At 34.3% G+C, this 26,544-nt stretch overlaps 2 long non-coding RNA genes across 2 annotated transcripts; both read left to right on the forward strand.

Moving 5' to 3' along the window:
- Positions 1-823: 823 nt before the first annotated feature.
- Positions 824-3,464, forward strand: LOC121213644 (uncharacterized). The gene is made up of 3 exons (XR_005909022.1): positions 824-1,118; positions 1,586-1,669; positions 3,060-3,464. It is a non-coding gene; the product is annotated as an uncharacterized lncRNA (long non-coding RNA).
- Positions 3,465-7,296: 3,832 nt separating this feature from the next.
- Positions 7,297-9,754, forward strand: LOC121213645 (uncharacterized). Its single transcript, XR_005909023.1, has 3 exons — positions 7,297-7,407; positions 7,875-7,958; positions 9,350-9,754. It is a non-coding gene; the product is annotated as an uncharacterized lncRNA (long non-coding RNA).
- The last annotated feature ends 16,790 nt before the right edge of the window (positions 9,755-26,544 follow it).

Genomic DNA, 26,544 nt, shown 5'->3' on the forward strand with positions numbered 1-26,544 from the left:
TGTGACACCGAAAGGCCGTGTCACGACACTGGAAATACGAAAATATATACACTTTTTCATGCTCTTTTTAACTTAAATTCATGCAGTTTTGATAAAATTCGTGTCGAAAAATAAATAATATTTATAAAATAATTAAATTGAATCCAAATTAAGAAATATTTTTAATTTTAATTATTTATATAAAATTGTGATTAATTTTGATTATTTTCGACAGATTTGCAAAAGGGTAAAAAACAGCTTGACAGACACTGCTAGAAACACAAAATCGAGAAGCAATTTTGAAGAATCAAAGAAAATTCATTTTTCAGCCTAATATGGACCAAATTATGTGTATTAATTCATAATATAATTAATTTTAATTTTAATCCAATTTAATTTTGGTTAAATTATTGTTAATTAATTATGAAAAGGGGCCTAGTTGAGTTGAACCGACAAAATCGATCCAACCGAGCACTGAGCAGCCCAAAACCGTCCCACATGCTGACCCAATAAGCTTTCTTAGCTGATTATTTGGCTTGAAAAATGGACCTTGAAGACTCCTTCAAATTGCGTTCAAACCCCTCCACTATTTATGCCTTTCTAGATTTGCCCCTACCTTAAAATAACATGTTTGAAATATTCAAACATGCCACATGTAATAGCCCGATTTTGGGTCTAGTCAGAACAGTGGTTTCGGGACCACAAACCCGACGAGAAAAAAAATTTTATTTTTATTATATTTTTATAGTCTATAAATTTATGAAAATATTTCGTAAAAATTTCATTCGAAAATTTTGACGTTTGAGCACTCAATTTAGTCAAAAGGACTAAATTGTAAAAAGTGCAAAAGTTGAGTTCTTTATATATGAGGTGCCTAATTGTTATGAGTTTTAAATTGAAAGTCCTTATGTGATAATTATTCCTTTAATAAGTTAGTGAATGGATATTTGTTTGGTATTTTTGATATTTGGTTGAAATAAAAAGGGTAATTTTGTAAATTAATTAAAATAACCTAATAAGACAAAAATGATAAAAGCTATCATTTTTTTTTCCATTCTTTCTTCTTCAACCGTGGGAAAGAACTGAAAATGGCAGCCATGGATGAGCTCCATTCGGCCAAGCTTCTATGGCTTATATAGGTACGGTTTTTGTCTCGTTTTTAATGATTTTCGTATTTTTGAGATCCCTGAAGCTTAAATTTTCTATTTCTACCAATTGATTGAAAAGAAATTAGAGTTTAAAAATTTACCCATTCATGATATGGTTGTGTTTTGATGATTTATAGTGGATAATGAATGTTTGATGTGTTAAATATGAGTTTTATTCAATGAATTTCGGTAAAAATATCAAAAAGGGGTTAAATTGTAAAAGTTATAAATTGGTCATAAGTGTGTGAATTAGTGAAAATTTGGAGTTGCCATAGAAGAGAAAAATGTTCAGCATGTCTTAAACCTTATAGAAATTGAATAAAAATTAATTTACGAGCATTGGGGCAAAAGTGCAAATATGCAAAAGTTTAGGGGTCAAAATGAAAATTTGTAAAAATATGATTTTTAGACCCATATGAATATTGTGACTGATTGGTAGGCTAAATGTGATGTTATAGATGATGAAAATTGAGACTTGGACCTAGAACGGAAAGAAATCGATTTATGGACGAGTATGTCCTTTTCACCTTTGTGGTATTGAGGTAAGTTCGTATGTAAACAATACCATGCTATACATGTATTTAAATGTTATCATTACATGAATTGTACAGATATTAAGGTGTATGTGATTAATAGAAATATGATAAGACAAAGCCTTAATAGACGAGGAAAAATCCCGTTTGAACCTTAGGAATAGAATAGGATACGAGTGACATGTCACTAGGAATTATGAGTCTATATGACTAGCTCGAGAGTGAGCATTGAAATGTAATGAGATATGAGGTAGCTTTAGCTACAATTGAGGCACTTATGTGCAAAGGCTTTTCCGAGTATCCAATTAGTATTCCAAGTGTTCAACGGGCAATCCAAGGAAAGAGTTGATGATGGTCCCAATGAGGTAAGTCATTGGTGAGTATGCACTCGAGTTATGTTACGAGTTGTGCAAGTATGTATACTAATCCTATGAGAATGCCTTGATATGTGATGATCTATGATGCATAATATGTGTTCTTACCATGATGGATAAAATGGTGTTGTATTAATATTATGAACGATGACCATGAATGAGTAACTTAGCCTTAACAGATTTGAGTTATTGCAGTAGTGTAATTTTGAAAATACACTAAAAATAGTGGAAAATGAGTTAGAGGCAGAATAAAATATGGGATTAAAGCTTAATGAGTCTATTTTCACATGAAAGAAATAGAGGAAGAAAAAGAATTCTATATTGTGTGATATTTAAATTCTTGTGAAACAGGGTCTGAATGAATTTGAGATCCCCTGTTTTGATTTTATAAATTCACCGTAAATTGTACAAAAAATTATTAAGAGTCATACCTTACCTGCATAGATTCCTTATTGAGTCTATTTTTAAGGGCAACAAACAGCATGGTCATTGGAATTCTGTACATGGAGAAATTTGATTCGTAGTGCATAGGGGTCAGAGTAGTCATACCCTGAAACAGGGGAAATTTAACTAATAAAATGTACTAAATGGATTTACCAAAAATTCTAGAAAAAAATTAGTAAGTAGAAATATGAGTCTAGTTTCAAGAGAAATAGACGAGAACATTATTCGAATCCTGTACTATGAGATAATTGAACTTTAGTGCAGAAGGGTTGAAATTGTCAGACAGTGAATCAGGAGCAAACTTGAGGAATAAAATGTACTAATTGGCTAAGTCAAAAATTCTGGAAATTTTATGAAAGAAAGATAAATGAGTCTAGTTTCAGGTAAAATTAACGGAACTTAATTTTGAGTTTCGTAGCTCCAGATATAAATAATTTAGTGACTGTTGAGCAGGAAGACAGCTTGTAGTAAACTTGAGAATATGTTGTAAACATTGATAAAACAAGTTAATGAGTTGCTTATTGTTTTCATATGAACTTACTAAGCGAAAGCTTACCCCCCTTCTTTCCCATGTTTTCTAGAGTTTCCAGGTTAGCTCGGGTTGGAGGCCGTCAGAGATATTATCACCCTATCGAGTTAACGTTATCTGAGTAAGTAAACTCAAGTGATTTGAGTCTATGGCATGTATAGGGTTTTAATGTGAGTATGTAATATTATGATTTAGCCAAAGGCATTGGCTTGTTATTAAGGTAGTATTAGTCATGTAAATTGGCCTATGTTGGCTAATGACATTATGGGCCTATATGATTATTCTTATGCATGTATGTTATTATCTCTTGTGATGTGGCTTACAACATGTATGCCTGGAGATTGAATTGAGATTCATTGATGAGCTAGTAACTAATGCAGGATTAAGTGATTGGTAAATAGTTAATAATGCTTCATGAATGGTTTGTGATGTAATGATAGTTATGTCTAGTATGTGGTAATGATATGGGCAAATTCTATAATATTTATTGCATAAGAAAATAACTTGAGCATAACATGTTTGTAGATGTTTAAGAGCTCATTTATGCCACGTTGTTTGTTATTGGATAAGTATGTATCTATGCATGTGGTGTGAGAGTAACAAAAGGCTTGATAATTAGCCTATTCTGGCCACACGGCCTGAGCACATGGGCGTGTGAAGCCTTAACGCAAGAGATTTTTCTAAGTTTTTCATGAGTTTTCGATTGGGTCCCGAACCGCCCCGAATGCATGTATTGGGCCTCGTAAGCTCGCATAAGGGACAAATTACATGTGAAAAGAAAAGTTTTTAATTATTTGAGATTTTATGGCCCTATTTAGTATGAAAATGTTAGTAAAAGTCAGGTAGCACCTCGAACCCCGTCCCGGCGTCGGATGCAGGCGAGGGGTGTTACATTTAGTGGTATCAGAGCATGGTTTAGTCGGTTCTCGGACTAACCTAGCGTAAGAGAGTCTAGCTATACATGCCATAGTATTACTCGTGATAGTGTGATATCTCTTGGCCCTAACAAAACTGTTGATTAAGACAGGAATGAGTTCCAACCGAGCAAATCTTGATAGAGATAAGAGTAAAGTTGAGATTATTGAATCATGCTTATGATATGCTGAAAATTAGGAAAGGTATGAAAAGAAATCCATGATTTTTTTTATATGAACTAGTTTTCATTATGTGATACTCTTGAGATAAAGAATGTGAATAGTGGAGTAAAACACAGTTAAGTTGTGAAAAAACGCTTTTATGCATGTTAGTATTCATACGATGTTAAATGTCCAACTTGATTTGGCCAAGTGTTTAGGAAAAGAAAGAAATTTGCTTGAAATGACAGAATGTATGTATGAATGCTTTTATTGCATGATTAATAATTAGTATATACATGAGGTTGACATTTATGTCTAGATTGATGAAGTCAAGATGCAGTAATGTTATGCTTTATAATCTCAGTTACAGAATCATAAATGTCACAATAGCATGAAAGTTGTAATGAAAGATCAAATTGGGTGGAACGCAGGGAATGAGTACGATCGTTCACTAATGAATTGACGGAAAAGACCATTGTTGGACCATGGCAATACATGAGATTTGTATGCCAGTGTAAGACCATGTATGGGACATGGCATCGGCATTGAGGCAAGGGCTAGTGTAAGACATGTTTGGGACATGCATCAGCCATAGTATGAGATCCAGTGTAAGACATGTCTGGGACATGCATCGGCCTCGAGATGTTAGCCAATGTCAGACATGTCTGGGACATGCGTTGGCTACGGGATGTGCTAGTGTAAGACATGTCTGGGACATGCGTCAGCACGGTTACATGTGTCAGTGTAAGACCTGTCTGGGACATGGCATCGGCACAGATGGATGAGAGCTAGTACAAGACCATAGTTGAACTATGGCATCAAGTAAGCGATGTACTCAAAAACCATAAGACGTTCTCCAATTTGATAAATATTGGCAAGTGATTAAGACTAAATATGGAAATTTGATAAAACATTAAGGGTAATTTGAGAAAAAGAAATGAAAGTTTGAGTTATGATAAATTCACTTATGTTTAGCTAATATTCGCACGAAATAAAGTTGCATGTATTACTCAGATATGTGAAAATGTGTTCATAACAAGTTGGAAATTTGAAATGTTTGAATCGATGTGTGTAATGCTATGTTGTTGTTGAATATGTATTTGCTTGAGAGTCAAAAGTTTAGAGGCTTTACAATCTTCGCCCCCTTACCAGAATAGAGTTATACGATGAGATTTTCGAGACATATGTTGCATATGCTTGCAAAAGTGAAACTGAAGAGTACAATAATGGAATAGTATGAGATTAGCGAAGACAGAATTAGTTAGAGGAATAATGTCGGACTTGCACAGATGTCTGAATATGACGGATTCAATTAAATAAAGTGATGGCTATCTTTCTCTTCTGAGTATTCTATGTTTTCCTCTATTTTGGGGAATATGTATGGTTATCCCTTTCGAATGGAAATTCTATCGTATGAAGATGCTAGTGACTATGATATTAGATGAAAAGTTCTATTGGTCCAGTTAGTTATGATCGACATTTCCCCATCTCTTCAGATTTCTATTCTGATATACTGGAATGAAGTTGATAGTAAAAATCTATATGAGATTATTCTGATGTTCTATTGATTATGGTTTATATATATTGGAGAATTATATTATCTCTGTTACGAGAAATTCTAGAGCGTACAGACAGTAGTTTCCTTCTGGTTTTCTCTGAGGGACTTTCTGGATCATATTTATTATTTTCTTCTGGATTATATTCTCGGATTTCTGGTATAGTCTTTATATCTTGGAATTTCTTATATTGGCTTTTCTCTCGTTCTTGTTTCAAGAATTATCAAGCTTGGCTTATCTTTACGAGTAATCTTTGGCTTGCGATATTAGAATCTGTTATGATTAAGCTTCTGGCTCGACCATAGAAGTGTGAGGATTTCAGTGTCGAGATTTCTTTAAAATTTCTGGGGTAAAGAATAGTTATTCTGCAAAAGTAAATCTGAGTTATGTGCATTTAAGTTTATTCTCTGGTTCGAGAATACTGTAACGTGTTCTTTGGTAAGTAGTCGTACAGTCAGAAATGATGGGTTTTATTCTTGAAAGTATGTTATGGAAACATATTAGTTGGATTTCTCTTGTTCGAGAGATGTTATAAGTATAGTTATCCTGATTAATAAAAAGACCACATCTATGAAGTTGGAATCATTTTATTCATGTTAGTAAAGTTTCTAAACAGTTGATGATCAGAGTATAGAAATGTGGCTATAAGTGGTAAATTAAACAAGTACAGCATGATTCGACTTTTAATTTGGAATTGCAGGGAGGATTTGATTTCTGGTTTCTATTACTATTAATTCAGAGTAAGATTTCAGTACTGAGAAACTCTGGGTATACAGAGAATTGAGTACAGAGTTCACAGTAGTATCTTGTTTATTCGTTCAAAGGATGTCGAATTGTCTATAGGGTAAAGCCGAATATCAAATGTATTCGAGATTATTATTGTCAATGATGACAGTGGGAAGAAAATGAGAAAGGACTGTTATGAATTTCGTATCGGGATGTCTCTCATTTCCAGGAAAAAGGAGAGATGCAAGTTGAATTGTGAAAGATTGATGATGGAAATCTGCATGATTATTTTAGTATGTACAGATATATTATTCAACAGATGTGACTGAGTTGTATGTTTCTGAGTTTATAGTTCCAAGAATGTCAGTCTCCAGTGTTTCAAATTGAGCTCCGAGGTTTATACCTCAACTATGGAAAAGCTATAGGAAATCTTGAGTATGAGCTTGTGCGGAGTTGTTTTGTAAGTTGTGAGAAAAAGATATAAGTGACTCGTGAAAGTAGAGAACAATTTTTTCTGGTAAGATTTTCGGGGACGAAAATCCCTAAAGGGGGAAGAAATGTAACAGCCCGATTTTGGGTCTAGTCAGAACAGTGGTTTCGGGACCACAAACCCGACGAGAAAAAAATTTTATTTTTATTATATTTTTATAGTCTATAAATTTATGAAAATATTTCGTAAAAATTTCATTCGAAAATTTTGACGTTTGAGCACTCAATTTAGTCAAAAGGACTAAATTGTAAAAAGTGCAAAAGTTGAGTTCTTTATATATGAGGTGCCTAATTGTTATGAGTTTTAAATTGAAAGTCCTTATGTGATAATTATTCCTTTAATAAGTTAGTGAATGGATATTTGTTTGGTATTTTTGATATTTGGTTGAAATAAAAAGGGTAATTTTGTAAATTAATTAAAATAACCTAATAAGACAAAAATGATAAAAGCTATCATTTTTTTTTCCATTCTTTCTTCTTCAACCGTGGGAAAGAACTGAAAATGGCAGCCATGGATGAGCTCCATTCGGCCAAGCTTCTATGGCTTATATAGGTACGGTTTTTGTCTCGTTTTTAATAATTTTCGTATTTTTGAGATCCCTGAAGCTTAAATTTTCTATTTCTACCAATTGATTGAAAAGAAATTAGAGTTTAAAAATTTACCCATTCATGATATGGTTGTGTTTTGATGATTTATAGTGGATAATGAATGTTTGATGTGTTAAATATGAGTTTTATTCAATGAATTTCGGTAAAAATATCAAAAAGGGGTTAAATTGTAAAAGTTATAAATTGGTCATAAGTGTGTGAATTAGTGAAAATTTGGAGTTGCCATAGAAGAGAAAAATGTTCAGCATGTCTTAAACCTTATAGAAATTGAATAAAAATTAATTTACGAGCATTGGGGCAAAAGTGCAAATATGCAAAAGTTTAGGGGTCAAAATGAAAATTTGTAAAAATATGATTTTTAGACCCATATGAATATTGTGACTGATTGGTAGGCTAAATGTGATGTTATAGATGATGAAAATTGAGACTTGGACCTAGAACGGAAAGAAATCGATTTATGGACGAGTATGTCCTTTTCACCTTTGTGGTATTGAGGTAAGTTCGTATGTAAACAATACCATGCTATACATGTATTTAAATGTTATCATTACATGAATTGTACAGATATTAAGGTGTATGTGATTAATAGAAATATGATAAGACAAAGCCTTAATAGACGAGGAAAAATCCCGTTTGAACCTTAGGAATAGAATAGGATACGAGTGACATGTCACTAGGAATTATGAGTCTATATGACTAGCTCGAGAGTGAGCATTGAAATGTAATGAGATATGAGGTAGCTTTAGCTACAATTGAGGCACTTATGTGCAAAGGCTTTTCCGAGTATCCAATTAGTATTCCAAGTGTTCAACGGGCAATCCAAGGAAAGAGTTGATGATGGTCCCAATGAGGTAAGTCATTGGTGAGTATGCACTCGAGTTATGTTACGAGTTGTGCAAGTATGTATACTAATCCTATGAGAATGCCTTGATATGTGATGATCTATGATGCATAATATGTGTTCTTACCATGATGGATAAAATGGTGTTGTATTAATATTATGAACGATGACCATGAATGAGTAACTTAGCCTTAACAGATTTGAGTTATTGCAGTAGTGTAATTTTGAAAATACACTAAAAATAGTGGAAAATGAGTTAGAGGCAGAATAAAATATGGGATTAAAGCTTAATGAGTCTATTTTCACATGAAAGAAATAGAGGAAGAAAAAGAATTCTATATTGTGTGATATTTAAATTCTTGTGAAACAGGGTCTGAATGAATTTGAGATCCCCTGTTTTGATTTTATAAATTCACCGTAAATTGTACAAAAAATTATTAAGAGTCATACCTTACCTGCATAGATTCCTTATTGAGTCTATTTTTAAGGGCAACAAACAGCATGGTCATTGGAATTCTGTACATGGAGAAATTTGATTCGTAGTGCATAGGGGTCAGAGTAGTCATACCCTGAAACAGGGGAAAATTTAAATAATAAAATGTACTAAATGGATTTACCAAAAATTCTAGAAAAAAATTAGTAAGTAGAAATATGAGTCTAGTTTCAAGAGAAATAGACGAGAACATTATTCGAATCCTGTACTATGAGATAATTGAACTTTAGTGCAGAAGGGTTGAAATTGTCAGACAGTGAATCAGGAGCAAACTTGAGGAATAAAATGTACTAATTGGCTAAGTCAAAAATTCTGGAAATTTTATGAAAGAAAGATAAATGAGTCTAGTTTCAGGTAAAATTAACGGAACTTAATTTTGAGTTTCGTAGCTCCAGATATAAATAATTTAGTGACTGTTGAGCAGGAAGACAGCTTGTAGTAAACTTGAGAATATGTTGTAAAAATTGATAAAACAAGTTAATGAGTTGCTTATTGTTTTCATATGAACTTACTAAGCGAAAGCTTACCCCCCTTCTTTCCCATGTTTTCTAGAGTTTCCAGGTTAGCTCGGGTTGGAGGCCGTCAGAGATATTATCACCCTATCGAGTTAACGTTATCTGAGTAAGTAAACTCAAGTGATTTGAGTCTATGGCATGTATAGGGTTTTAATGTGAGTATGTAATATTATGATTTAGCCAAAGGCATTGGCTTGTTATTAAGGTAGTATTAGTCATGTAAATTGGCCTATGTTGGCTAATGACATTATGGGCCTATATGATTATTCTTATGCATGTATGTTATTATCTCTTGTGATGTGGCTTACAACATGTATGCCTGGAGATTGAATTGAGATTCATTGATGAGCTAGTAACTAATGCAGGATTAAGTGATTGGTAAATAGTTAATAATGCTTCATGAATGGTTTGTGATGTAATGATAGTTATGTCTAGTATGTGGTAATGATATGGGCAAATTCTATAATATTTATTGCATAAGAAAATAACTTGAGCATAACATGTTTGTAGATGTTTAAGAGCTCATTTATGCCACGTTGTTTGTTATTGGATAAGTATGTATCTATGCATGTGGTGTGAGAGTGACAAAAGGCTTGATAATTAGCCTATTTCTGGCCACACGGCCTGAGCACATGGGCGTGTGAAGCCTTAACGCAAGAGATTTTTCTAAGTTTTTCATGAGTTTTCGATTGGGTCCCGAACCGCCCCGAATGCATGTATTGGGCCTCGTAAGCTCGCATAAGGGACAAATTGCATGTGAAAAGAAAAGTTTTTAATTATTTGAGATTTTATGGCCCTATTTAGTATGAAAATGTTAGTAAAAGTCAGGTAGCACCTCGAACCCCGTCCCGGCGTCGGATGCAGGCGAGGGGTGTTACACCACATGTGTGGCCGGCCATGGGGGAAGTCTTTGGCTACTGATTTTGGATATTTTTATTAGTCTTCTCAACCTATAAATACCCTATTGGCTGCTTACTTCAGAAACATCTCAACCATTCTCATATCTTCACTTCTCTCTAACTTTTCTCTCTTCACTGTTCTTCATTTTCTTCTCCATTCCCTTGCCGATTTCACCACTTGAAAAAGATCCAATAAAACACCATTTGGAGTAGCATTCGAGTTTTCGTAGAAGCCTCTGTTCGACAAGAACAAGCAGAGAAGGAGGAGTGGAGCAAACTAGTCAAGCCACGGAGAAAACACCGAATTTGATTCTTGTTCCCTATCCTTTTAATTTTGTTGTTATGATGAACATGTCTATGAATATTTGTGATGTTGATATGTTTAATTTAATTAATATGTATTAAATTTAAATCGTGTTAGGTTGATTGCATTTCATCTATTTAATTTATTAAAATTGTGTTTGTGTTGTTATAGGCCTCGGTAAGATGGTTCATTAAGTAAAATCACGACAAATGAATTAATTATTTAAACGGATTGAAATTTTAATTAATTGACACGATACTTAATCAGTGCAAGTTTTAATCATCTAAGTTAGCTGAGGGTTAAATTAGCAACGGTATCTAGCGATACATTAGCCTTGCATAACTTACAAGATTATTGTGATTAAACTGTTTCAAGGTAAAAATACATTGTTACCTCATGTAATCTTTTACGTGCTTATGAGATTGAATTAATTGTTTGAATTGGCATAGAGATATGTACAAGAGATTATTTTAATTTCATAAGTATGTATGTGCATTAACACATTTGCTTATTAGAATTTGTTTAATCGGTTGAATTGACATAGAGATATAGCCAAAAGATAAATGGATTTTGGTAGGTAAGTATGTTCATAAGTTAGCAAATTACCGAGTTGCCGTGAATTTATTCGTAACAACATGAACATGAGTTTAATAATTCTAAGTCAAGAAATGCAATTAATCTAGCACAGTTATGTCATTTTTATTAAAATCATCTTTTGAAATCATGCATTGGAACTTTGATTTTTTTTTTACTTAGCTAAAATCCTAGTTTTTAATCACCTCCTCGAATCAAAATATTTTCCTTCACCAAAGTGTTTTCAATTAATTTCATAAATAATTTTTTTCACAGTCCCTGTGGGTACTATAACTCGACATTTTCACTTTATTACTTGTTGCGGTTGTGTACACTTGCACATTTCTAATGTTCCAGACACTAAAGGCAGTTTCGCTCCAAAACTTGTTTTTAGCTTCTGTCTTTGATGTTGAGACTTCAGTATCTTGGTGTCACAACATAGGCATTAATTTTAGGCCGAATAAGCATCTTTAGCTCCCGACTTGACCTACAAGAACATGTAACCTTATTTAGATATATAAAAGCAATAAAAACTACTGAAAACATAAATTACTACTTTAAGTATGAAAAGCCTAAATATATACTAAGATGCTTTGATTTATATATTAAACAAACTAAAGTTATGTGTAAAAAGGATGTAAATAATATTGTATTTCATGGCAGATCACACCCTCACACTTAACTTTTTGTTTGTCCTCAAACAACCAGAACACATATATTGGAAAAAGGGAAAATAAAAAAAAATATGGAAATGACTTAATTTCTTTCTTTAAACAAGCAAAATTTAGTGAAGACGGGTGTAAATAAGAACCTCACACCTAAACTCCCCTATAGTTAACTTTTTTTCTTATCCTCAAGTAAACCAAGTCTAAACACAGCATGCAATTATAAGATGTCCCTTAGATTTTATTATTATTAAGAACATGATTGTCAAAAATTAAAGGTATAACAATTCTTATCGCACATATAACTTAATCTTGATAGTTCTATGCCTAGAATTTTTTTAAAGTCAATCAGTATTAGTTTACAAAGTTACATTACTAACAAATTAGAAATGATTCTCATGAACAAATGTTTAAAAATATCACCATTAAGATAAATCAAACAACTATGTAGTAGACACAATGATGTGAATTAAAATTATTCATTAAATAAAATTGTTAGCAATTTCAGAAGATTATGCACAGAGAACGATTAAGTCACATTGGTATTCTAGGATTGTAATGTTTTAACGTTTAGGACGATATGAGTTCAAAGAAAAATATGACTCAAAACGGTTCAAACACTAGAAATAGTTAGGCACATGACATTATTCTCTCTCTTCCCCCTTAATGTCCCATCAAAGCTCACCGCCTTTTGTCTCCCTCGCTTACCTACCTTATCTCTCCATGTAGGAGGATACAATATAATACTAGCAACTATGATCGACTTAACGAGTTTTAGTGCAATGATGACTGATTTTTCTTAATTTTGTGACTCTTTATTTTGTCACTTTGACTATTTACTCATTTCACAATCACAGTGCTTTTGTTTTTGTTCTGTACTTTTTCTTCTTATTTTTACTTTTGACTTTCTCTCGATTCTTCTTTGACGCACATTTTTGCCTGACCTATAATCAGTATATCACATTATTTCTTCCTTTTTTTCTTTTTTTTTTGAAACCATCGTGATGTATCTACCTAAACCCTCAATATCTATGGCTTGACATCTATTTCGTAATGTATTAAAGGACCAAGGATAGGGAAGAGTACTAGTTTTATGTTGGGTATTTGGGTTTCAATTTTGTTAGTTCATCAAAAGGGAGTCATCAAGCTTCAAATAAGGAGACTAGGGATTTATAGGATCAAGGTATGGTCATTTCAGAACTGGCTATTCAAACAATGCCTTAGGTCATCCCTAAGCATCCTACCATACACAATTTCTTTCATGCTTCGAATTAAATCAATTGAATAATAATCAACTCAAGCATTCATGTCTCTACGACTATATAAAAGACTTATATCTCATATGGCCTCATTAAACATTCTTACTTAGGTACTTCTAATCTATTATGCAATTTAACTATGTAACGTAATCAGTTTCCCTAAAAAAATAATCATATTATCTTATATGAATAAAAATTTCATATTTGACTAGAACCATTACATGCTTTATTATCTTCAACTGCTATTCATAGTATTAATATAATCCAAGCACCATTCAACAAAAACAATAAAATTTTCTTTTGTAAATAAATAATCAATTAAATCAAAGTAAACACACAAGTCAAAACACAAAAAAAATAAATCATATGTACTTTCCCCCACTCTTTAGAACATACATTTCCCTTAGTGTAAAATAATTAAAGTGCAAACGTGAAAACTTCCCTGAGTAGCTCGAATCCTTGTTGTTATGATAATCTCGGGGTTTATTTGCTTCAAGCGGATGGAGAGGACCTAAAACAAATTCTATGAAAAGAAATATGAAAGCAAATAAAAATATAAATAAGAAGAAAATGGCGAAGTGTTTATAATAGATGACAAAACGTCTACAAATATTCAGATGAACTTGGCCTTCAATGTTGCAAAGTGCGTTCTGTCTAGGATGTCGTGACATCGAGCCAAAATATTTTTCTTTTATTTTTTTGGTTCTGTCACTCCATGATATCTACACCTGTTATGGAAAAAAAACTAAACGCAACTAAAATTAATAATAATAAAATAAACGAACAAAAAAAACTAACAAAATTTAAAGCAGGATGTAGAAGTTCTTTAAAAACCAAGACGATCTGTGTCGCCACCATAGAAGAACTTCCAGCTAGTTCTCGACACTTTGATTTGACGTTTGTTCCTCTATCGATGTATATGAACCAACCCTTTTGATTGATTCCAACGATGTTGCCTTATTTTCGATCGACAGGACATCCACATTACAAGCCATTCGATACCAAATTCGAGCCAACCCCAAATCATTTTTTGGTGTATTATTGCCTCGAGTTTCCTCCCTTCTATGTCATGTGAAGTTTTGGTTACTTGAGCTCTGTTGCCTTTGTCAGGTGAGAATGAGTTGAAACTCATTGATCTCTTCGGCTGGTACCTTATTTGCTATGGCCAGAAAGCGTGTTACATCTTCTACACTTTCATTTAGAATTAGTTTAAGCTCTATGTTAGTGGTTACTTCTACTTTTACATTAGTGGCTACATCTACTTTTATGTCTGATTCTATGTCAATTGGATCGGAGAACGCTTAATCCATATTCTTTTTATCCCCATGATCTCCAATTCTAAACTCTTGTTGATTGCTATTGTCTAATTTAAGGTGATCAATGATAATACAAGGATCCTCAGGATCAAGGTTGGGAACATCATGCACAACCTATTCCCTTCAATTTAGCGCCTTAGTTATCTCTTGGAGCAGTTTCCTCATCTGTTCCATCATGTCTAAAATGTTTAATAATATTTTAGAATTAAACGGCTCAACAGTTTCACATGAAGGAATCTTATATAGATCACCAAAAGATTCATCTGAGTGTTTGGGTATATTATTGTCTTTGTCGTATGACTCATAAAGAGGTTTGTATGAGTACTCATTATCCTCACACCTATTATCATCGCTCCATCAATTCATCGTGGCTCCGATTGACCAACCTGTTATGTACTTCCATTCGTCATCCCAAGAAGTCCTTTCATTATTAAACCACCTGTAATCAAAATTTTCCATAATTAAATCTTCTAGTCAACAAGGTAAAAATTTGAGAATAAAAATAGCACACTTAATGAATATAAAAATTAGTACAATATCTAGCTCATTTGTCTTTCGACTAATATTATTTACAAATAATTGATTCAAAAACAATTATCACTATCATAATCCCCGACAACAACGCCAACAACTTGACTACTTCCGAATGTACCAACGTCCAGAGTGTGAATACTGCAACTAAAGATATAGATTTGAGGCAGTGCCCACAAGTATACGGGTCATGTTGTAATATAGTTTGTTTACAATGAAACACTTGGTAAGTATCCTGAGGATCGTACCCAAAGGATTGCAGTTTGGGGAAAACTATTATCAAACCAATTATGGGAAATAATTACTAATCTACTCGAGTCACGAATTAGTAGTGTTAACTAAGAAGCAAGATGATAATCATAATAAGAAAATAAATAAATTTAACTAAACCTAAATCTAATCCTAGGTTCCTGTATTGGCTTTTTCTATTTCTTGTTTTGACTAAACGAGTTCCTTTTAGCCTAGATCCAATTTTTTTACCTAATTAATTATTGATGTAGGGTTCTAATAAATCAGCTACTCGATACCTTAGTAGGATCTTCTGATCTTTCACTAAAATAACGAGTCAACAATGACTACTTATCTTCCAACCTCACAGTCTAGACCAGTTTGTAGTCAAGGTTTTCACGGATGGGTCATACCAATTTTGGGTTAATTCTCACCTAAATGACTTCCAAGGGTTGTCAAGCCTAAGGTTTAAGTTTTTCCTCTCTCAAACACATGATCCACTAAGAAACTCTATCATTCAACCAATTAATTAAGTTAAAGCAATTGAAACATGCAAAATATGTAAAAAGCATAAATTGATTCTAATCATTACACAAACATTCATCCAACAATGTTAAAAAAAACATAAAGAAGAGAATAAGGAAAAGAGATGCTCATGGATTTATCGATGAAAACGTGGCTTCAGAACAGTCTCCCCTCGTGGAAGTCTCACTTTGGAATAGGACCTTCCGATTACAAGAACATAAAATAACCTAAGTGAAAACTAGGAATGAAAGAAAAACCTAAGAATCAAACCCTAAAAATTGTGTGTTTAACTTGATTACAATGGCCTTTATATAGGCTCAACTTGGAATATTAAAGTTCCTAAATTATCCTTGAAGTCCTTAGAGTTCGATTACAAAAAATACACCTAATTTCCCTCCAAAACATAATTAAAACATGTAGGAATTTTTAGGCCCTCAGGGGCTTGGTTGAAACACAGGCCTGCAATGTTGCAACATCAGTGTTCGATGTCGCAACATCGAAGGCAGTTTCACACCAGAACTTGTTTTTAGCTTCTGTGTTCAATGTTGAGACATCAATATTTTGGTGTTGTGACATAGGCATCAGTTTTGGCCCGAATAAGCATCGTTTAGCCCCCAACTTGACTTACAAGACCATGTAACTTTATTTAGATATATAAAATGTAATAAAAACTAGTAAAAGGCATAAATTACTAATTTAAGTATGAAAAGCCTAAATATATACTAAGATGCTTTGATTTATCTATTACACAAGCTAAATTTATGTGTAAAAAGGATGTAAAAATAGTGTATTTCATGGCAGATCAGTTATGCACACTGTGACACCCTTACCCAGTCCAATCACCGAACCCGAGTAATAAGTTGCTACAAGCAGATACAAACACTTATGAGCACATTAGAATTTAAAATCTCAAATAATTATCATCAATTCATAATTAATCAAATTAGCATGTGATTTAATCAATTTTGAATTAATATCGAGCTTACGAAAGGTTAAAATTAAGTAGGCAATTAATAAGGATTAAATTGAAACAATTTTTTTAAGGAAAAATCTGCATACAGGGGTCACACTGTCACGTCCCCTGGCCGTGTGCAAAAGTCAGCCTTTGTGTGAATAACCACATTACCATGTTGCTAAACCGTGTACACAAGCCGTGCCTGTGTGAGTGGTTCACATTGTAGTGTGGATAGGTCACACAGTCATGTGAGCAACTTGTGTAACTCCCTGTGCCCATGTGCACCAAAATCATTTAAAACTTTATAGACCACACAAGCCCGTGTATGGCACATTACCGTGTGCTAGGCACACCTCTAGAAAATGCCTTAAAAAAGATAAACAATTTACCCATGAAACATTTATGCCACAATATACCATTTAAGCCACATTTTAACTTATTCAAAATCATTCAATTCAAGTAAATAACATCATTTAAAACAATCATCCTAAGTGCCTAACCAATATGCCACAATTGGCACCTCAATCAAAAATTCAAACTAGCCAAATGACCACATTCATTCATGCAAATATACCTTCAATGATACTTCAAATATTCATGCCAATCATGAAAATAGTCAACTTTATAGCCATTCCACACTTGATTCTCATGTTAGCTTAATAACCTAGATACAAAAGCTAACAAAACCATTAAGTGAAACATAAGTATAAACATGATTTTTACTAATCCCATATAAGACATAATATAGGCATATCATGAATCAAACCAAGTCCAAGCATCAACCAAGCATAGTGCCAAGCATATACCACTTCATCCATGAAGACATTAAGTGAATTAACTAAAGCAAACATCAAGCTATCAACAAAATGACCATTTCCCCAACATTTATACATATTTACATAACCTTTAAGAGCGAACAAAAATCAAAATAACCATAAGAAGTATAACAAATCCTAGGTACATGCCAAGACCAAAATAAATAATTCACCAACATTTGAGTTCAGGATTGCCACTGGATGGTGAGCCAACGATTGAATCGATAAGTACCTAATTTGCTTACGGAAAAACAAAAACATACATTGAGTATAACTCAATGGTATTTCTATAATTTGAACATTTAAAACATAAAATAAGTCATAATGATGCATAAACTTAATAAAGGTAATAAGTAAGATGAAAACTCAATAGCTACTTGTAACGCAGGGGTTTTTGCAAGTGTACACAGTCGTTATCAAGTAATAAGTAAGTATAAGAGTTATCGTCTCCACAGGGACTATATATGTTAATCAATATTTTGAAAAATTAAAATTAACAATTTGGTAAGAAAAACACAATAATTTTGATTGGTTGTGTTAAGTAAAATAATTATCTAGATGCAAGTTGACCTAAATGCAAATGAAAGAAATAATTAAAATGTATGAGATGGATTTAGCAGCAGAATTCACAAGATTTCAATGATGGTAACATGAATAGGCTAGAATAATTACATCATTTGACTTAGTTCATTTTTATCATGTTCATAATGTTTTAGAAAATATTCAATGGCAACTCAATCTTTCATGAACTTTGAGACCAATATTAAGTCCTTTTAGAATCTTTTACTTAGAAAACCATGCATACTACCATGATCATATTTAACTAAGGGTTTCTTAGAGTTTATGTGAAGTAATAGGGATGGATCAGGTTTGAAACAATTTAATCACACAACCTTAAAAGTTATACAAGGTAATAGAGCTCTCCCGAGTTATTATGAACCTTTAATTTAATTGAATCAGGCTCTAAATTAAGCATGCACCTTCCAATTATTGCATCCATTAATCGCCATTTGGTCAGGATCGATCAGCTAATTCTAATGCACTCAATCACATTTTAATGAATAAAATACATGCATGATTTTAATTGGAAGCATGAATGATTGAGGCACATAACATCAAAAACATAAATTAAATGGACTTCATTAAATTAATGTAATCATTCTAGCTAAAACAAATTAAGCTATCATTGCTAATGAAAAAACAACAAAGCAAATTGCAAACATATTGAACAACAATAAAGATTAAGGAAGAAGAAAGTTAGAAGTAATTTTGTTAGTCCTCCGAAAAGTGATCGCGATGGCTTCTTTTGATCCTCATAATTGCTCGTTCAGAAGATGCTCCTCAGGTGGCCAAGCAAGAGAAAATTTTCTCAAGGAATTACTCACTAAATGGAGGGGAAAATGGATGGGTTATGAGTGAGAGGGAAAGAAAGAATGTGAAGTGAGGGATTATTGAATGATGAGGGATGAAGGATTAGATGTGAGATGATATGAAAGGTGAATGGGAGGTCTATTTATACTTGAAGGGAGGCTTAGGGGTTTGCTAAAAATAGCCAAACCATCCCTTGAAAATCTCCATCACTTGGCCGGCCATGAATTGTGGATAAGGAAGGTTGTCGTTTACTTTATTCATGCTTGATTTCATGCATGAATCAAGAAAGGGTTAGACGATTTCTTGAATGATAGTTGTGTGTTGATTTTTAATTGTTTTCCAAGTGTAAGGACCTCTGAATTAATCTCCCAAAAGCCGATTTTGGGCTGCACATATGCCCTTATCGAATTGGGCTTCTTTCCTCCTTGCTTGGACGATGTTGTGACCCAATAAATTTTTAGACTTGTCCCTCAATGAAACCATCTTTAACTGGATCAAAGTGACCTCTTCATGACCCAATTTGCTTGCCTTTGCTGTTCAACTAAGGTAGAATAAAGCTCATGTCCATGAATAATTAAAACAAACTCCACAAATTATTAACTCCATAGTCCTGTTGCAACAATTAAATACAAGAAATTATCATGTAGCATGAACTAATTAAATTATGCACAAATTTAATACATAAAATCATAAAATTACATATTTTACTAAATCATACCCATTGTCTCAATATGAAAAAAATTCACTTAATTAACTATCAAATATTCGAGATTAACATAATCGTTAAGTAAAAATGTGTCATAAACAACTATAAAAAAATCTAATATAATTTAGAGTTTACACTAGTTCACAAAGTCATTAAATCCAATATGCTCATTTACCATTATTAAGACATAGCAATCACCTTTCATAGTCATTAGACAATTCAACCAATATAATGACACATCTCATCTCGATTTCTCATTTCAAGTGTTCATTGAACACGTACAATCAATATTCATAGTTTAGTCTACTATTTCATATTCCCTTTACATATTTCATTTCATTCAATAACATTTGCTATTTAGCCACTGGAGGATTTTCTATGGTTAATGCTAGGTGAAGCCTCTCTAGTACCTTACGCATCTTTAATCGATCCAACCAAGGGCTGATTAAGGGTAGTTTTCAATTAAGAACGTTTCATGATTGGATTAAAATTGGTAGAGGTAGGGAATCACTTCGTAAGCGATTTTACAGCCTCGCTATCGAGTAGATTTTCTAGAATAAGTTTGAGTCACAATTACTTGCGTTGGTGGATTAAGGAGTCGATAACTAAGCATCCTTTTTATCCATTTGATTCTCGAATTCAAGCATTTCTAATTTAAGGTACTTTCATTCATCATTTTTTTTAGCAAGCAACCTTCAAGCAAACCCCCCATACGTGTGCGTGTGTGCGATTTGCATTTAATTTTATTTCAAAATTTCTTTCAAATAGATTTAACACAAGCTTCCTCATAGGATTGATACCTTATTTTCCCTATATTACTAGTAAATATTGCTCGAGAAGGGGATTTAATTTGGTCGACATAACGACATCTCACCAAATTTTGGCGCCGTTGCCGGGGAAGTGACGTAGTCAAATCTATTTGATTTTCAGAACTTATTTTGTTTTCTTGTTTTTGTTTTTGCAGCTAGATTTATTCCTTCAGATTATGTTATTAAGGAGCAGATGGCAAACGTTAAATTCTACTGCTAGAACCACCGATCAGCAAGCTGAAACTTGCAACCCCCACGCCGAGTCTATCGATTTAGAAGACATCGACATGGCCAACCAGACCTTGAAGCAATTGGCTGCACCTAACCTGACTGCCCAGCCTCTATCTATCACTTACCCCACCCTTAACAGGCCCTTAAAGCTCAACTCAAGATTCCTAAATTTGTTGCCAAAATTCAATGGACTGCCAGGTGAGGATCCATACCGACATATTAATGAATTTATCATTACTTGTTCAACCATGCAGCCAGACGGTATTGAGGAAGAACAAATCAAGCTCCGAGCCTTTCCATTCTCATTACAAGGATTGCCAAAGGACTGGTTATATGACATGCCACCAGGTTCATTCACGACTTGGACAGGGCTACATAAAGCCTTTCTTGAGAAGTTCTTTCCAGCATCATGGATAGGCTCAATTAGGAAGGAAATTTGTGGGAAAAATAGATGGTAGGCGAGTCATTATATGAGTATTGGGAGAGGTTTAAACGGTTATGTGCGAGCTTTCTTCAACATCAGATTAGTGAGTAGATTTTGGTACAACACTTTTATGAAGGGTTGACGCCACAAGACCGAGGTATGATTGATGCAGCGAATGGAGGTGCGTTGGTCGACAAAACACCTGAGCAAGCCCAAAATTTAGTTGCCAATATGGTACAAAATATGCAGCAATTTGGTCTGAGGAGGTCTGATTCGGGTAGACAATGGATAAGGGGCAGTCGAGTATGATGGAGGCTCAATTAGCTAACTTAACAACTATGGTGAGTAAGTTGATGACTGGAAGCAATTCGAAAGCTTCACTATGTGGTATCTGCTATTTAGAGGGACATGCCACATATATGTGTCCCACATTGCAAGCCGGGGAAGTTAATGTCGTTTTTCCAAGTTAGAGAAGGTATGATCCGTATTCAGTCACCTACAATGAAGGATGAAGAGACCACCCTAATTTTAGGTACCAAAATTGAGCCATACCCCCTGGATTTGAGCAGCCTAATTCCTGACCATACAATACACCGTAGCAGCCCCAACAAGACTTAAATGCCAAGACTAAGACGCATGCCATGCTTGAGCAAATGATGAAGATGATGTCCGACCAAATGGAGGAGACCGATGGGAAATTTCAGGCTCTTGAATCCGTTGTAAAAAAATTACAAACTCAAGCTTCTGCAACCGATGTTAACCTTGGAAATTTGAAAGCTCAAATAAACAATCGGTTGCCATCACAACCGGTGACAAATCCAATGGACAATGTTAGTACAATAACTTTGAGAAGTGGGAAGGAAGTGAGACCTATTCTGGAAAAGGTCTGATACAACAATGAAGAAGGCGAAACTGAGGTAAAAAGGGTCTGATTCAGTGCTAAACTATAGGATATTTCAGCCATGCCAAGGGCTGATATGCAACTGACACAAACAAGCCCAAGGGAGGCAGAAAAATCGCATCTACAGCAGGCCACCGTTTTACGCGACGCAACAAATTTAGAGAAGTAAACGCAGTCCCTAGAGCCACAAATTGAAGTAGGTTCGAGCATTAATAATCAGAAGTGATCCTATGCACCGAAAGCCCCATTTCCACAACGTTTGAGGAAGGAAAAATCAGACGACGTCAATGCTGAAATTCTGGAAACTTTTCGTAAGGTACAAGTTAATATTCCTTTAATTTATGCCATTAAGCAAGTGCCTAGATATGCTAAGTTTTTAAAATAATTATGCACGTCTAAAAGGAAATTGAGTGGAAACAAGAGAATTAGTTTAGGTGGAAATGTATAAGCGGTATTTCAAAAGAAACTCCCACCTAAGTGCAAAGATCCTGGAATGTTTTCAATACCTTGTAACATAGGAGACCTTAAACTTGATAGAGCTATGCTTGATTTAGGAGCCTCTATAAATTTCATTCCTAGGAGTATCTATGACAAGGTACACTTAGGTTCATTAAAAGAAACATGATTGATAATTCAACTTGCTGATAGGAGTAATGCCTACCTCGACGGTCTCTTAGAAGATGTCCTAGTACAAGTAAAAGAGTTAGTATTTCTGGCTGATTTTTATGTCTTGGACATGGGACCTAATGTTAGCTTGAGTGATGTACCTCTACTCCTAGGTAGACCTTTTCTTAAGACCTCTAGAACAAAAATTGATGTACATAAGGGGAATTTAACTATGGAGTTTGACGGTGAGATAATAAACTTTAATATATTTGATGCTATGAGATATCCCACCGATATTAATTCTGTGTATGCCCTTGATGTAATTGATAATCTTGTTCACAATGTCTATGAATTAGGGGAGGATGATGAGTTAGATAGTGTTCTAACTAAAAGTATTTTTGACGTCGATATGAATAATCGTGAATTTGTTGCTTCTGATTTTCTGATTGATTCAATTTGTGCATTAAATTCTCCTCAATTGACACACTCTAAGTCGATTTCCCCTAGCATTAAGGTAACCGTTAAAAAAATTCCCTCACTCATTTCACCACTTAAACTTGAGCTAAAAGGGCTGCCCGAAAATTTAAAGTATGTCTATTTAGGTGAGAATCAAACTTTATCATTGATAGTGTCGAATGCCTTAACCGAAACCCAAGAATCCAAGCTGATTAGAGTACTTAGGGAGCATAGGGAAGCTTTTTGTTGGACACTAGCTGATATTAAGGGACTTAGTACGACCTTGTGCACTCAAAAAATAGCCCTAGAACCAAATTCAGTCCCTAGGAGAGACCCCCAATGCCGATTGAATCCGCCGATGATGGAGGTGGTTAAGAAAGAAATTTTAAAATGGTTAGAGGTTGATGTTATCTATCCTATAGTTGGTTCGAAATGGGTAAGTTCAATCCATGTTGTCCCTAAAAAAGGAAGACCCATAATAGTTAGCAACGAGGAAGGGTTAGAAATTCCTACAATAGTGCAAAACGATTGGCAGGTTTGCATAAACTATAGGAAGCTAAACAAAGCCACTAAGAAAGACCACTATCCTCTCCCATTCATGGATCAGATGTTAAAAAGGCTAGCTGGTCGCTCACTTTTTTGTTTCTTAGATGGCTATCCAGGTTACTTACAGGTTCCAATCGCACCTGAGGATCAAGAGAAGACCACTTTCACTTGCCAGTTTGGAACTTATGCCTTTAAGAGAATGCCTTTCGAATTGTGCAATGCACCAGCCACATTTCAAAGAGGTATAATGAGCATTTTTTCAGATTTTATTTCGTATTTAATGGAAGTGTTTATGGATGAATTTACTGTTCATGGTGATTCATTTGATCAATGTTTGCATCACCTTGCATTAGTGCTTAGGCATTACATTGATACCAATTTGATATTGAACTTTGAAAACTGTCATTTCATGGTTGAGAAAGGTGTGGTTTTGGGACATGTCGTCTCAGCTAGAGGTTTAGAAGTTGAACAAGCTAAAGTTGAGGTGATTAAAAACTTACCCTATCCGAGCACTGTAAAAGAAATTTGATCTTTCTTAGGTCATGTAGGTTTTTACCGTAGATTCATCAAGAATTTTTCACAAATATCTTAACATTTATGTGCATTGCTAGGTAAGGATCTCACATTTGAATTTAATGAGAATTGTAAAAAATCTTTTGACGAACTGAAACTAAAATTGATCACAACATCTATCATTCAAGGACCAAATTATGCATTACCTTTCGAGATTTTATGCGATGCTAGTGATAAGGTTGTTGGTGAGGCACTAGGACAAAGAAATGGTAAAGAGTCCTATGTAATTAGGTATGCTAGTGAGCTATTGAACTCAGCTCAACGCAATTACACCACAACCGAGAAAGAACTATGTGCCATAGTCTTTGCCTTAGAGAAATTTAGAGCATACTTGTTAGGAGTTAAATTCATTGTATTTTTCGATCATAGTGCTCTTAAATAATTTTTGCATAAGAAAGAAGCCAAGCCTAGATTGATTAGGTGGATTTTTCTCTTGCAAGAACTCGACTTGGAAATTAAAGATAAGAAGGGTAAAGAGAACTTTATGGTTGATCTTTTGAGTAGGATAGAGACCGGGGACGTGAGGAGCGAGCCCAGTGATCTATTTCCCGATGAGAGACTTTATAATGTGTCTAGTGCTCTGCCATGGTATGCCGACATAGTGAATTACTTAGTGACTCAAGAGTTCCCCACGAATGCACCTAGACACTTGAGAGAGAAAATTAAAAGTCAAGCCGGATTTTACCTGTGGGATGAGCCATACCTTTGGCGATTATGTAGTGACCAAATGATTAGGCGTTGTGTCGATGATAGTGAGATAGAATCCATGCTTAATTTTTTTCATTCTTGAGAGGGTGGAGGACATTTTGGACCGAAGAGAACAACCCATAAGATACTTGAGTCTGGGTTATTTTGGTCGACTATTCATAAGGACTCATATGCATTTTGTAAAAAGTATGCATCATGTCAAAAAACTGGCAACTTAAATAGTAAAGAGCAAATGCCATTACATAATTTCTATGTTTGTGATATATTTGGCGTATGGGGCATTGATTTTATGGGGCTATTCCCTTCCTCTTTTGGTTATTTATACATTCATGTGTGTGTTGATTACTTGTCGAAATGGGTGGAAGCATTTCCAACTAGGACCGACGATGCTAGAACTATTGTGAAACTTCTTAAGGCCAACATCTTAAATAGGTATGGGGTACCAAGGGCTATAATTAGTGATAAGGGGACCCATTTTTGTAATCAAACCTTGAGAGCCTTACTCGCACAATATAGTGTTACCCATAAAGTATCGACAGCTTATCATCTTCAAACCAATGGGCAAGCTGAGAGTAGCAAGAAATAAATTAAGGGAATTTTAGAGAAAATTGTCAAGCCTGATAGGAAAGATTGGAGCCAAAGGCTAGATGAAGCATTGTAGGCTGTTCGAATGGCCTACAAAACTCCAATAGGGATGTCGCCTTACAGGGTTGTCTTGGGAAGGCATGTTATCTTTCCGTAGAGCTCGAACATAGGTCATTTTGGGCTACTAAGCAATGCAACTTGGACTATAGTTTAGCAGGGGAAGAGCGCAAATTGAAGCTGCAAGAGTTGGAGGAATTGCGCCTAGAGGGATATGAAAATTTGGTCATCTACAAAGGTAAGTCGAAAGCATTTCGTTACTCAAAGCTGATCCGCAAAGAATTTAAGGTAGGTGAGAAGGTAATACTATTTAATCCTAAGCTTAAATTGTTTCCCGGTAAGTTAAAATCAAGGTGGCTTGGACCATTTACAATAACTGAAGTGCATCATCATGGGGTAATAGAAATTAGGAGCCTCGAAACTAATAAAATTTTCAAGGTAAATGGTCACAGGTTGAAGCATTTCCATGAAGGGGAGCAAGTAGCTTGGATGGAGGAGATCAATCTTGAGGATCCATGAGGAATTGCAATGTCGAGCCAACGACATCAAACAAGGCACTTGTGGGAGGCAACCCACCCATTCAGAGAAGTTTTTCTTTTATCTTTTACTTTTTTATTCTTTCTTTTTATTAGTCATTTTTTTATTTTTCTTTTGCATTTGGGGCAATGCAAACATTAAGTATGGGGGAGAATCATTTCATTGATTTTCTAACATATTTGGTGGTGATTGTTGCATGTTGACTAGTCAGATTCAATTTTGTTTTCAATTGACTGCTTTTGGTTCAGAAAAAAAGAAAAAAAAATCAATTCCATACTTAATTTTGTACTTTAAAATCAGGATTGGCTTAAATTTCGTTTGCTAAATTGATCAATCATGTGGTCCTTGCGAGAAACTTGAGCTTAGAGTGTGAGGTTGGGACATCCACACCAACTTGTGAGAGTGTTATTACTTATTCATGTGTGGTTATTGTTATCAATTGTCAATTACTCCAGAACTTTCTTTAGATCTTATTGAGTCTAGTAATACATTTGATCCACATGAACATGATTTAAGAGGTGTTAGGATGCAAGCCACGTTACCCACATAGATCGACCTTGACACTATTTCCAATTAGTAAGCCAATTTGAAGCTTTTATAACCCAATTTTATTGATTTACCTCTAGAAATTGAACCAAGCTTAAATGATCTT

This window comes from Gossypium hirsutum, chromosome D01 (assembly GCF_007990345.1).
Source record: "Gossypium hirsutum isolate 1008001.06 chromosome D01, Gossypium_hirsutum_v2.1, whole genome shotgun sequence".
Lineage (NCBI taxonomy): Eukaryota > Viridiplantae > Streptophyta > Magnoliopsida > Malvales > Malvaceae > Gossypium > Gossypium hirsutum.